Below are 12,361 nucleotides of genomic sequence, written 5' to 3'. Positions count from 1 at the left end.
ATAAGGAGTCGGTCTCCCTTTGACCATCGACTCGTTAATGGAAATTTCTTAAGTACTGAGTATCATTATAAGTATCAAAGTTATGACAGTAATCCCCCCCCCATCCCAAAAAAAGAAAATAATAATAACAATAAACTGTTTTTACTAAAGTATTCGATCGCCAAAAAAAATAAAGGTATTTTCCCTGAAATATTCTCAAAGTCTTACGTTACCGGTAAGCGATTCCTAACAACAAAACAACTCTTAACAGTACTGGTAAAACGATACTGAACTGACCGTAAACTGTACGCTAACGAGAGACCTCCCGTGAATTACCCTTGTTATCCTAAACAAACAAAATAAAAACAAGTAAACATTCACTCGACGTAACAAGTAAAAAGCAAATACTAAAACAAAAAAACAAAGTACAAGAAATCACAAAACAACCAAACCTCACAAAAAAAAAACAAAATAACACAATCAAATTCAAATTAAAATTTAAAGTTATTGGTTAGTAAATACAAATATTCGGGAAAAGGTCTAGTAGCTAATTAGTTATAATTAGTAAACTAAAGAAATATCGTAGTTCGTTGCCAAAAAAAAGTTCAGAGTGAAAATCTTTTGATCTCGAAATACCAACTGGGTATCTTAAAATTGTATAACTGAAATGTTAATCGCGTAATTTACTTTTGATAAAGTTTAATGTTATGTAAGTGTGGGATATTATTTTGGACTTATCTTCTTTCGTTGTCTTCGACATCTGGGGTTACGTCTGACAGCTTGCGTTCGCCTACCAGCGCGTTGAATGATGCGTTGGTTCCCCCTCTCTCTCTCTCTCTCTCTTCTTCTCTTCGGGAAAGGGGACCTCTCTCTTTCGATGGCGTTGACTGATGCGTTTTCGGAATTGTTTTCTTTCCTCTTGATATATTTTTATGCGTTAAAAATCTTCATCTTCTGGTAGAACGACCGTTCTTGTTCTTCGGAGTGGAGTTTTTCTTCGTGAAGTGTGGGTGCCTTTTTTGGAGTGCTTTATTGTTACGACTCGGTAACTGTCTTTGTATTTGGGGAAGCACTGTTAACTGTCTTTGGGGAGAACTTTCTTTTTCGAGTGGCGTGAATGAATTGAAATCTCTTATGCCGACACTAAACTTTTGATTCTGTTTCGCTGCCGCTGTTTTTAACTGTCATTCGTGTCTTCGTATTACGTCGCTAATCACCATTTCTTTGCTGTGTCTTTTGTCTCTTCCTATCCTTACCGCTCGACATCAATTAATCTTGTCACTATATCAATCTTTATCTCATCGTATCCCACCGCTGCCACCAATTAATCTGTGCTGGTACTTACTTTCTTCGCACAGATCTAAGGTAACGTGTGCCGACACTGGAGGCTATACTTTGGGGAATTTGACTTATATAAATTTGCTTACCTTGCTGAATTAGCTAAAAAGGGTTCTAATTTTAGATGAGATTTGAAAATTAATGGGAGCTTAATTCTTTATTCTTTGCTCGGGTTCTATAAAAGTTTTTCCACCTTCTGAGTTAATGGGCTCTTTGGACTGATAAAACTTAATTGCACTTGTTGCAATTACGAGGTCTATAGGCACGAGGGAATTTGACTGAATATTGATTGTCACTTTCACTGTCCTTGATTGATTCGCACACCACACTTTTTGCACCTGTTCTTCTTCTGGGGATTCTTCTGTCTTTCTCTCTCTTCTCTGCCTGTTGCTGCGCCACTGGTTCTCCTCGTTCCCCTCTTTGTCGTTATCTTCTCTCGACTTCTCTGTTCCCCTTTTTTCTCTGCCCTCTTTTTCTGCTGCTCTCTCTCTGTCTCGCCTTTTGTTCAGTTTGAATCTCCTTAGCCCCGCCTTTGGATTTTTTTGGATTCTGACTGGGTGTGGCATTTTCTGAGAGACTTTTTGTGTCTTAGTGGCTACTAACTTCATACGAGACCGCCTTCCTGTCAGGTCTTCTACAGTAATTCGTAGGCTTTGAAGTTTGTATACTGCCATCCTTCTTCATGTCCTGGCTTCTTAGGGGCGTATCCCTTGGTAACCTCATAGGTCATTCGTTGATACTTCTTTTGGGCTGTCTTATGACCAACACTCATGGCTTTTGATTCGTCGAAGTCCTTAGGTCTATCTCGAGAGGGTGGAGCACTTAAGAGTTCGGCACTCCCCTCCTTTGAACAACGGGTCATAGAATTCCTTTTTAACGTATGCCAGATGGCTCTCTCTGACCTGTTCACGAAACGGGAACGGCGATTAGTCATAGGCGCTAATGAGAGTAGTTTCCAATTTCTCGAAGATGCCTGGGCGATATCCCTCGTCGACTATAATCTCTTGTGGTCACTAATCGCTGGTACGGACAGAGGCTTTTTGGGGGAGATGAAAACCAGATGTCTAATGGCTAAAAGCCTAATGTTTTGAGTAACAAAATCGCTTCTCTAAGATATTCCCTTTTCTCCTTTCTTCCTTATTATCCGTTTCGTGCCTTTTTCTTAAGTATTATTAAGTTATTGTCTTTTGTAATAACGACACTGTGCCACACTATTACATATATATATATATATATATATATATATATATATATATATATATATATATATATATATATATATATATATATATATATATATATATATATATATATATAAGCTACTAACAACTTAAAACAAATAATGACGCAAAAAATAGAAAAAATACCAGAGACAAATATATCCTTTTATATCTATGCTGCCAAGATCTTTCTTCGTGTAGAGAGAGAGAGGAGAGACCTCCCTGGGTCTGTCTCCTGGCGCCAGGCTTGTGAATGGGTTAGCCTACTCTGGCGCCAGAGGTCCTCCCCTGCCTTATAACGCCCGCCATACGTGTGGGTGGATGGTTTGGCGCCATTCTTTCTTGTTGTACGTGCACGGTTATGAGCCCGTGCGCGCGCGCGCGCAAAAGGCTTCCAATTTTTTCCCCCTTGACCCTCGTCAATATGTAACGACGACGGTTCCTCTCTCTCTCTCTCTCTCTCTCTCTCTCTCTCTCTCTCTCTCTCTCCATCGAGCTTTTTGATGTAAACAGTTTTTTTTTTTTTTTTTTTTTGCTCTTTTGTTTTTCTTTGTTGACGTTTAAAGTTTTTCATTGCTTGGCTCCTGTCCCCGTCAAGTTTCTATTTGTATTGTGATTCTTTCAGAGCGGAGCATCTGCTTTTTTCAGTTATACAATTGTAGCAGCAACTCTCTCTCTCTCTCTCTCTCTCTCTCTCTCTCTCTCTCTCTCTCTCTCTCTCTCTTTCTGGAAAGAGGGGTTATTATAAATTCACTCGGCTTTCTCTGTATGATAGGTAGTGCAAACGACGCAGTATTTAAGCGTTTCTTCAAATAGATACCTTCATTTATTTTTCCCTTTTAGCGTAAATCGAGTCTAAATTAAGAACAGGAAAGCTAGCCAAGAGTTATGTAACACACATGACGATGTTCCTTGTTGCAGTCTCACCTTTGTTGTGGAGAAACGCTCACGTGGTCCAGGGGTTATAGGACGTTCTTCTTTTTGTTCCTTCGTTGGGTAAAGTTGTGGATTATAAGTATTTGGCAGTTAGGCGACTGTAGTCTGTCGGAGCAATGTATATATTATATATATATAATGTGGGCGTGTGTGAAGTTTAAAATGCCCGTAAAAAAACATTAAATACACTTTGCAATCATATATTTTTTTTTCAATACTTTTATATTCTTGATTACTGGTGAAGTAGGCTTTTGGACCAAATGATTATTAACAAGGCTATATTACATACATAGATACATACATATATATATATATATATATATGTATATATATATATATATATATATATATATATATATATATATATATATATATATATTATATATATGCAGCTATAGCAAGCACGTTACTGATGTGTATATGACCGTTGACCCATGACGGAAAGAAGAGATTATTTCCTTGATGAATTTTGGTTTTTGTCTAACCTGTACCTATCCGCCGCCTTCGTCGGGTCTGGTGGGCGTGTCGGCTGGAGAAACACCTGTTCGAGAAGAAGCCTTTAGGATTAATACTCTTTGGTGTAGTCCGATTTCAAGTTGTGAACGTTACATTCATCACTTAACACAAATAAAAACACGCTAAAATCTAAGGTCAAATAGAGCCTTGTTTCACCAACGAAAATTAAAATAAATACTCTATATTTCATTATAAATAATATTTCTGTACTGTTTAACACCATACATTATTCATTTTTTAAAATTTCATTCTGCTAAATAAATCATAAATATCTGATGCTAAAATTCCTGTTTCTTTACCTCAGCGTGAAACACCTTTTATTTAGACCTGTATAGGCTCTCCCATAGACCTTAACTAACAACCCCCCCCCCCCCCCCCCCACCCCCCCCCCCCCCCCCCCAATAAGAACAAAAACAACAGCAGCAAAGTAGTTAGTAAGGCTTACTCCCCGAGCAAGCGAAAATAAAAAGTAAACCAAAGAAACTGTAGTACTTTTCCAGAAAGAAAGAGAAACGTGTATATATATATATATATATATATATATATATATATTATATATAAAACTTTTCCAATTACCCTAAAAGCCTTTGGGGGTAAAGCACCAGCCATTTCGGCCGGAAGGCTTCAGCCGAAAGCCTGTTCAATGAGGCAGAGAGGCGAATGGAGAGCGTACATATATTTATAGGGGTATGGCGTGGCCATATTGAGGAGGTATGAAGGGAGTTGGAGGAAGAAGAATTGAAGGTACGAAAGGAAGAGAAGGAGGTTAGGAAGAAGAGGTGCGTAGGGAGGAGAAGATGAAGAGGAGAAGGTACGAAAGGAGAAGGAGGTTAGGAGGAAGCGGTGTGTAGTGAGGACGAGGAGGAGAAGAAGGAGAAGGAGGAGGAGGAGGTACGAAAGTAAGAGGAGGAAGATGAAGAGAAGGTACGAAAGGAGGTTAGGAGGAAGAGGTGCGTAGGGAGAAGGAGATACGATGGTAGAAGAAGAAGGAGGAGGAGGTACGAAGGGAGAAGGAGGATGAGGAGAAGGAGGCGAGGAGGAAGAGGTGCTTAGGGAGGAGGAGGAGAAGAAGAAGAAGAAGAAGAGGAGAAGTTACGAAGGGAGAAGGATGTGAGGAAGAAGAGGTGCGTAGGGAGGAAAAGGAGGAGAAGAAGAAGAAGGAGATACGAAGTGAGGAGGAGGAGAAGGAGAAAAAGAGGTGTGTAGGAAGAAGAAGAAGGAGGAGGAGGTACGAAGGAAGGAGGACGAAGAGGAGGTACGAAGGGAGGAGGAGGAGGAGAAAATGGATAGAGTGAAGAGAAGAATGAGAGTGGGAGGAAGATAAAACCTACCTCAATTCACGAACAGGGAAAGAGTTGTCAAAAAAAAAAAAAAAAAAAAAAAAAAAAAAAAAACTTCACACGGGAGTTTGGAATGAGCACTGCGTCCTTATTGGGAAGACAGATAAAGGAGAAGGGAGAGATAGTGCATGGGGAAAAGAGAGAAAGAAAGAGAGAGAGAGAGAGAGAGAGAGAGATGAGAAGATGTTTTTAATGTAAATGTTTTTATTGTAAATGGAAATGATGGACCTTTGGAAAGAGAGAAAGAGAGAAAGCATGATTTTTAATATTATTATTAATATGTTGTAAATGGAAATGATTTGCCTGGAGAGAGAGAGAGAGAGAGAGAGAGAGAGAGAGAGAGAGAGAAAGAGAGAGATGTTGTTGTTGTTGTTGTTATTGAGAGAGAGAGATATTATTATTATTATATTATTATTATTATTATTATTATTATTATTATTATTATTATACTTGAAAATACTTTGCATGGGAGAGAGAAAGAGCGGGGAGGGGGGGGGGGCGGTCAGAAAAATGCTATTTTTTATATTATTGTAAATGGGTATAATTTTCCTGGCTATAGAGAGAGAGAGAGAGAGAGAGAGAGAGAGAGAGAGAGAGAGAGAGAGAAATATATGTTATTTTTAATAGTATGTTGTAACTGGAAATATGCTGCTCTAAAAGTACAGGAGAGAGACAGAGACAGAGTGAGATAATTTACCTTGAGAGAGAGAGAGAGAGAGAGACCTTACCTTACCTTACAGACCTTACAGTTCGTTTCGGGTTGCCCCAGGTCCCTCAGTGTGAGGCGCCTCTAATGTCTACCAGAGGAGTTGCTAGTACATCTTCCGGTATATTTGCATCTTCCAATCTTGGATGGTCTGGGATGCAGTTTAGATATTTGTCGAGCTTATTCTTAAACACATCTACGCTCACTCCTGATATATTCCTCAGATGAGCTGGCAAAACGCATTGAATAGACGCTGCATTATCGATGTTTGCTGGTGCGTAGTGGATTAATGTTCTGTGTGCTTTCCTTATTTTTCCTGGTATAGTTTTGGGCACTATTAATCTACCTCTGCTTGCTCTTTTCTGATATTTTTAGTTCCATGATATTTTCTGTTATTCCTTATCTGTTTCCATGCCTGAATTATCATGTAGCGTTCTCTCTCCTTTCTAGGACTATATAATTTTAAGGATTGTAGTCTTTCCCAGTAGTCTAGGTCCTTAACTTCTTCTATTCTAGCTGTAAAGGACCTTTGTACACTCTCTATTTGTGCAATATCCTTTTGATAGTGTGGGTACCATATCATATTGCAATATTCAAGTGGACTACGAACATATGTTTTATAAAGCATAATCATGTGTTCAGCTTTTCTTGTTTTGAAGTGCCGTAACAACATTCCCATTTTTGCTTTACATTTTGCCAACAGAATGGCTATTTGATCATTGCATAACATGTTCCTATTCATCATCACACCAAGGTCTTTAACTGCTTCCTTATTTGTGATTGTCTCATTATTAGGTCCCCTATATGCATATAGCTTTCCTTCTCGTCTCCATAATTTATTGATTCAAATTTATCAGAGTTAAATACCATCCTATTTACCTCTGCCCAATCATATACTTTGTTAGGTCTCTTTGTAGAGCGTTCCTATCTTCATCACAAGTAATTTCTCTACTTATTCTTGTGGCATCAGCGAAACTCACTACGAATCCTTAACATTACTGTCTATGTCTTCATCATAATAACAAACAATATTGCAGCTAGCACCGTACCTTGTGGCACACCGGTATATTACCTTGGTTTCATCCGATTTCTCATCGTTTGCAATAACTATCTGTTTTACTGTTGTGTAAAAATTCTTTTAACCATCTTCCTACTTTATCTACGATATTGTGTTTTCTAATTTTCTTTGCTAATATATTAGGTCTACTTTGTCAAAAGCTTTTGCAAAGTCTAGATAAACCACATCTGTTTCATTTCCGCTTTTCATATTTTTGAATATGTTCTCACGGTGGACTAACAGTTGGGTTTGTGTACTTTTTCCGGGTACGAAACCGTGTGTCCTATATTAAACAAATTATTTTTTATTAAATGTTTCATAATATTTTCATTCATTACCCTTTCATACACTTTCATAAATATGTGATGTTAGACTCACAGGCCTATAATTACTGCCCTCTAGTCTTGATCCACTTTTGAAAGTAGGGGTGAATATATGCTAATTTGTTGCTCATCATAAATGCTTGCTGTATCTACACTTTGTTCTTAATAATATTGCAAGTGGCTTTGCGATAGAATGAACTACTTTCTTTAACAAAATAGCAGGGACTCCATCCGGCCCTGCAGCAGCTCCATTTTTTAATTTCATTATTGCCTGCACAATATCAGCTTCATAATTTCTATGTCATAAATATTCACTATTTTCGTCCCTTACTTCTATATCAGAGAGAGAGAGAGAGAGAGAGAGAGAGAGAGAGAGACGAGAGAGAGAGATAAAATATACAATGTTATTTTCAATATTATTATGTTGTAACTGGAGATATTTTGCAATAAGAGTACAAGACAGAGGGAGAGACATACAGACAGACAGAAATTTACCTTGAAAGAGAGAGAGAGAGAGAGAGAGAGAGAGAGAGAGAGAGAGAGGAGAGAGCTCTTAAACTGCCTCATGCAAAAGGGAGTCCCTCGGCAAATGAATGCATCGGTAAAGACAGTTTATGTGCTAGGGGAAACCTGACCGAAGGAGGGGGAGAGTGGGATAGGGGAAGGGTGGGGGCGGGGAGGGAGGAAAAGGGAAAGGCCGGTTGGGAACCAGGGAGGAGGGCGGTCGCTCTCGCTTATGGTAAGGAAGAGGGGAATTCGCAGAAGAGAGAGAGAGAGAGAGAGAAAAAATAATTTTTTCCTATTGATATAATGGAAATAATTGGCTTGGAGAATACAGAAGAGAGAGAGAGAGAGAGAGAGAGAGCGAGAGAGAGACGAGATGAGAGAGAGAGAGAGAGATTATTTTAATTGTAAATTGAAATAAGTTGACTGAAGAATACAGAGAGAAAGAGAGATATAGGAGAAAAATAGTAATATCATTATTCTAAATGGAAATACTCTGCCTAAAAAGTGGACAAGGAGAGAGAGAGAGAGAGAGAGAGAGAGAGATAGAGAGAGAGAGAGAGAGAAGAGAGAGAGAGCATGGCCCCAAAAGAGCAGGGCGGGGTGGGGGAGGGCGCGAATTGTTCCGAATTTCCGCTTAGTAATGGCACTTCTCTCTTGAGCGAAGGAGGGTCATGCATAGTGCACTATACAGAGGAGACTACTGTCTCCTCTTTTATTTATTCATTTTTTTTTCATTCTCTTTTTCTTCCGTTTGATCTCGAGAAGAAATATGTAAAGATGGCTTCCTTTCTTCCCCCTCCAGTGCTTCCCCTTTTGGCAGATAAATATGGAGGAAGTAGTAGTCCCTTCAAAATATTATAGAATAGATTCTTTAAAAGCAGGAAGTATTTGCCCTCAAGAGTAGAGGTTCAGTTGCATTCATTTTATTGATATAAATTTCGTCCTTTTGTGAAAATAATGTTCGTGGTATGTGTGTCTGTGTGTATGAGATGATTTGTTTAAATATCTATCTAACTATATATATATATATATATATATATATATATATATATATATATATATATATATGTATATATATATATATACTTAGCGCTCTTATATGTGTCATGCAAAGCAGTTGACATTCTCTGTTTTAATTTGAGTAACATGCAACAGAGAATGTCAACTGCTTTGCATGATATATATATATATATATATATATATATATATATATATATATATATATAATATATATATATATATATATATATATTGCGTGTGTGTGTACACGTTATGTATAACTTTAAGGCTAATAGTGTAGAATAATAAAACTGTCTGTATATATAGTGATTTGATAATCTTTAAATTGTTAAAAAAAACTAATTTTGCATGCAAAGAAAAAACTCTTATTTAGGTGTTTTTTTTTAATATTTTTACACGATTAAAAGAATACATTCGCACGTAAAAAAAAAAAAACATCATATTTCACAATATCTTTCTTTTCAATTTGGATTCGCATGCAGATCTCTTCATTGATACGAAGACAATGCTATTGATTGATCTGCTCCCAGTAAAGCATTTGTTGATTTGCTTATGGCTTATGACCATTTTGGAGTGCATGAGTGCATGTAAATCGGCTGTGCTCTCTCTCTTCTCTCTCTCTCTCTCTCGCTCCGCATCTTTATTTTTGTTACCCTCTATCGCCCTCTTCCATCTGTCTCCTCTGTCGGTTTCCACCACCACCACCTCTCTCTCTCTCTCTCTCTCTCTCTCTCTCTCTCTCTCTCTCTCTCTCCAGTGACGAAGACTGGGAAAGCCCAGCAGCATTGCTAGAAATTGCAACAGCAAAAGGGTTGAGAATTGGGCGCAGGATGTAGTATATACCCGTCAGTTGTTCTTGGAATTTCCCCTCTGGCGCTGAGGACTTCTACGACAGGACCTCACAAAGATCACTGAGTGCATCTGATTGATGTGATCCTGGTGGATGGAGGAGGAAGGATGGTGTGGGGGGTGGGGGGAAGCTTATCCCCATGTTGTAATTATGAAAAAAGAGAAATGGTAGATACAGTGAAATGGGGATATTGCGAGTGAGTGAACGACTCCATCGAGCTGAAGTGGTCGTGGTGTGAGCGTAACCTTGTCGTTTCAGCTGGGATTGAACGGTTGTGTATTGTCCTTCTTCCAAACGAGTGGCTTTTACGTTTTGTCTTGTTTCTTTACATTATTTATGGACAGTCTTCGCTTCGTTTCTTCCTTATTTATTCGGCGTGTTTGAATAACAAAATATAACTTCCAACGTTCATGTTTATAAATTGATGGACAAATAAGTTTTTGTATTCCAGGTTCATTAAAATAAATAGAAAAATTTTTATTCATTTTTTTATTCACTGGAAAATGTTACTCATTACTCGAAAGGAAATATAGTAGTTTTTAGCAAAGCTTCGGTGAATAGATTGTAGATCAGGGCATTATAGATTAGTCGAAAGGTGTTAAGCTAGTTACAGAACAGCTGTATTAAGAGAGAGAGAGAGAGAGAGAGAGAGAGAGAGAGAGAGAGAGAGAGAGAGAGAGAGAGACATTCATTAGAAACTTTAAGAGGTAGATTGTAAATCAGGGAATTATAGATTAGTAGAAAGGTGTTAAGCTAGTTGCAGAACAGCAGAGAGAGAGAGAGAGAGAGAGAGAGAGAGAGACTGCAAAAGGATTGATTTTTGCCCTGCATCTGTGCACTCGTTGCTGGTCACCCACCCGGGAATCGACCTTATCCAGTGGTGGTGCTTGAGACCAGATATAATTTCGTTTTATTTGTATTTTTTAAAAAATGTATTGTACAATTTCCACGTTTCATAACAAGAAAGGCATCTTATGGAGTGGCCATCTTTTTGCTGTAGGGTATATAATAATAATAATAATAATAATAATAATAATAATAATAATAATAATAATAATAATAATAATACATTGAATTTCAGTGATTTCTGCTGTATTCCATATCCAGTCACTCGTTTTTCTTGGAAATATGATAAGTCATCTAACTTTCCTTCAGTTTTGCGTCTTATTTTGTATCTCTTCTTTTAAATTATTGTTTCATTTTGTTAGTTTGGATTTTCCTGCAATTTTCATTATATTTTCAAATGTATTTTGATGTGGTGCATGACTAGAGCTCTCTCTCTCTCTCTCTCTCTCTCTCTCTCTCTCTCTCTCTCTCTCTCGAGTGATTTTCCCTTGACTGTAAGCTAAGGAAAACCCAGTTTAATTGGGATAATAAAGAAGCCTTTTTTTTATACTGGTGTTCGTGGTGGGTTCGCGCCGTTAGTGCACCTTACGCGGTGCACTGTAGGCAGTGTTAAGGTTCTTTGCAGCGTCCCTTCGTCCCCTAGCTACAACCCCTACCATTCATTTTACTGTTCCTCCGTTCGTATTCTATCTTTCCATCTTACTTTCCACCCTCTCCTAACAATTGTTACTTAGTGCAACTTTCAAACCTTTTCGCTCTCAATTTTCTTCCCATGCTGAGTGACCTCATAGGTCCCAGCGCTTGCTAAATTCTATATCCTTTTCTGTTCTGTACTAGTCAGAAGGGGGGGAATTGAAATGGTAGATGCTGTCCGGTGTGCTATTATTACATCTTTTGGAAAAATTAGTTTCGCGAGGAAAAGTAACTGAAATGCAAAAAATAGATTGTCTATTTTCTGTTATGAAGAGATACGTTTAAAATTTTTAGAAAGTCTATTTTTTGTAATGAAGAGATGATACGTATTAGTTTTTTAGAAAAATCAGTTTCGCAAGGAAAAGTAACTGAAAAAAAAAAAAAAATAGATTGTCTATTTTCTATAATGAAGAGATACGTATTCAATTTTTAGAAAGTACATTTTCTGTAATGAAGAGATACGTATTAAATTTCTAGACAGTCTATTCTCTATAATGAAGAGATACGTATTGAATTTTTTAAGTTTGTTTTCTGTAATGAAGAGATACGTATAAATTTTCTAAAAAGTCTATTTTCTATAATGAAGAGATACTTGTTAAATTTTTAGAAAGTCTATTTTCTATAATGAAGAGATACATATTAAATTTCTAGAAAGTCTATTTTTTATAATAAACAGATACGTATTAAATTTTTAGAAAAATCAGTGGTGCAAATAAAGGTAATTGAAAAAATATAAATAAATAAAACTGTCTGTATTTAAGAGATAGAAAATTAGCGTTCTTCAAAGAGGTCTTAACAGATAAGATATACAAACACAGTACATTTATTTATAAAAGGCAAGGTACTATGCTGTGAACATACCAACCGTGAGAATTTTCCCGGTAAATTTGGCACTATCGTAGATTCACATCACCCGTGCATCTGATGTCTAGACCTGTCCCTTACGACGCTCCTGATTGGCTGTTGATAAGCCAATCACAGGGCTGGAAACTCTCCTTAGTCTCTCTCGAGAGTTCACACAGGCAGGATG

The sequence above is a fragment of the Macrobrachium nipponense genome, chromosome 11 (assembly GCF_015104395.2).
Source record: "Macrobrachium nipponense isolate FS-2020 chromosome 11, ASM1510439v2, whole genome shotgun sequence".
NCBI classification, from domain to species: domain Eukaryota; kingdom Metazoa; phylum Arthropoda; class Malacostraca; order Decapoda; family Palaemonidae; genus Macrobrachium; species Macrobrachium nipponense.
The sequence above is the reverse complement of the archived record's forward strand: the minus strand, read 5'-3'. Positions refer to the sequence as shown.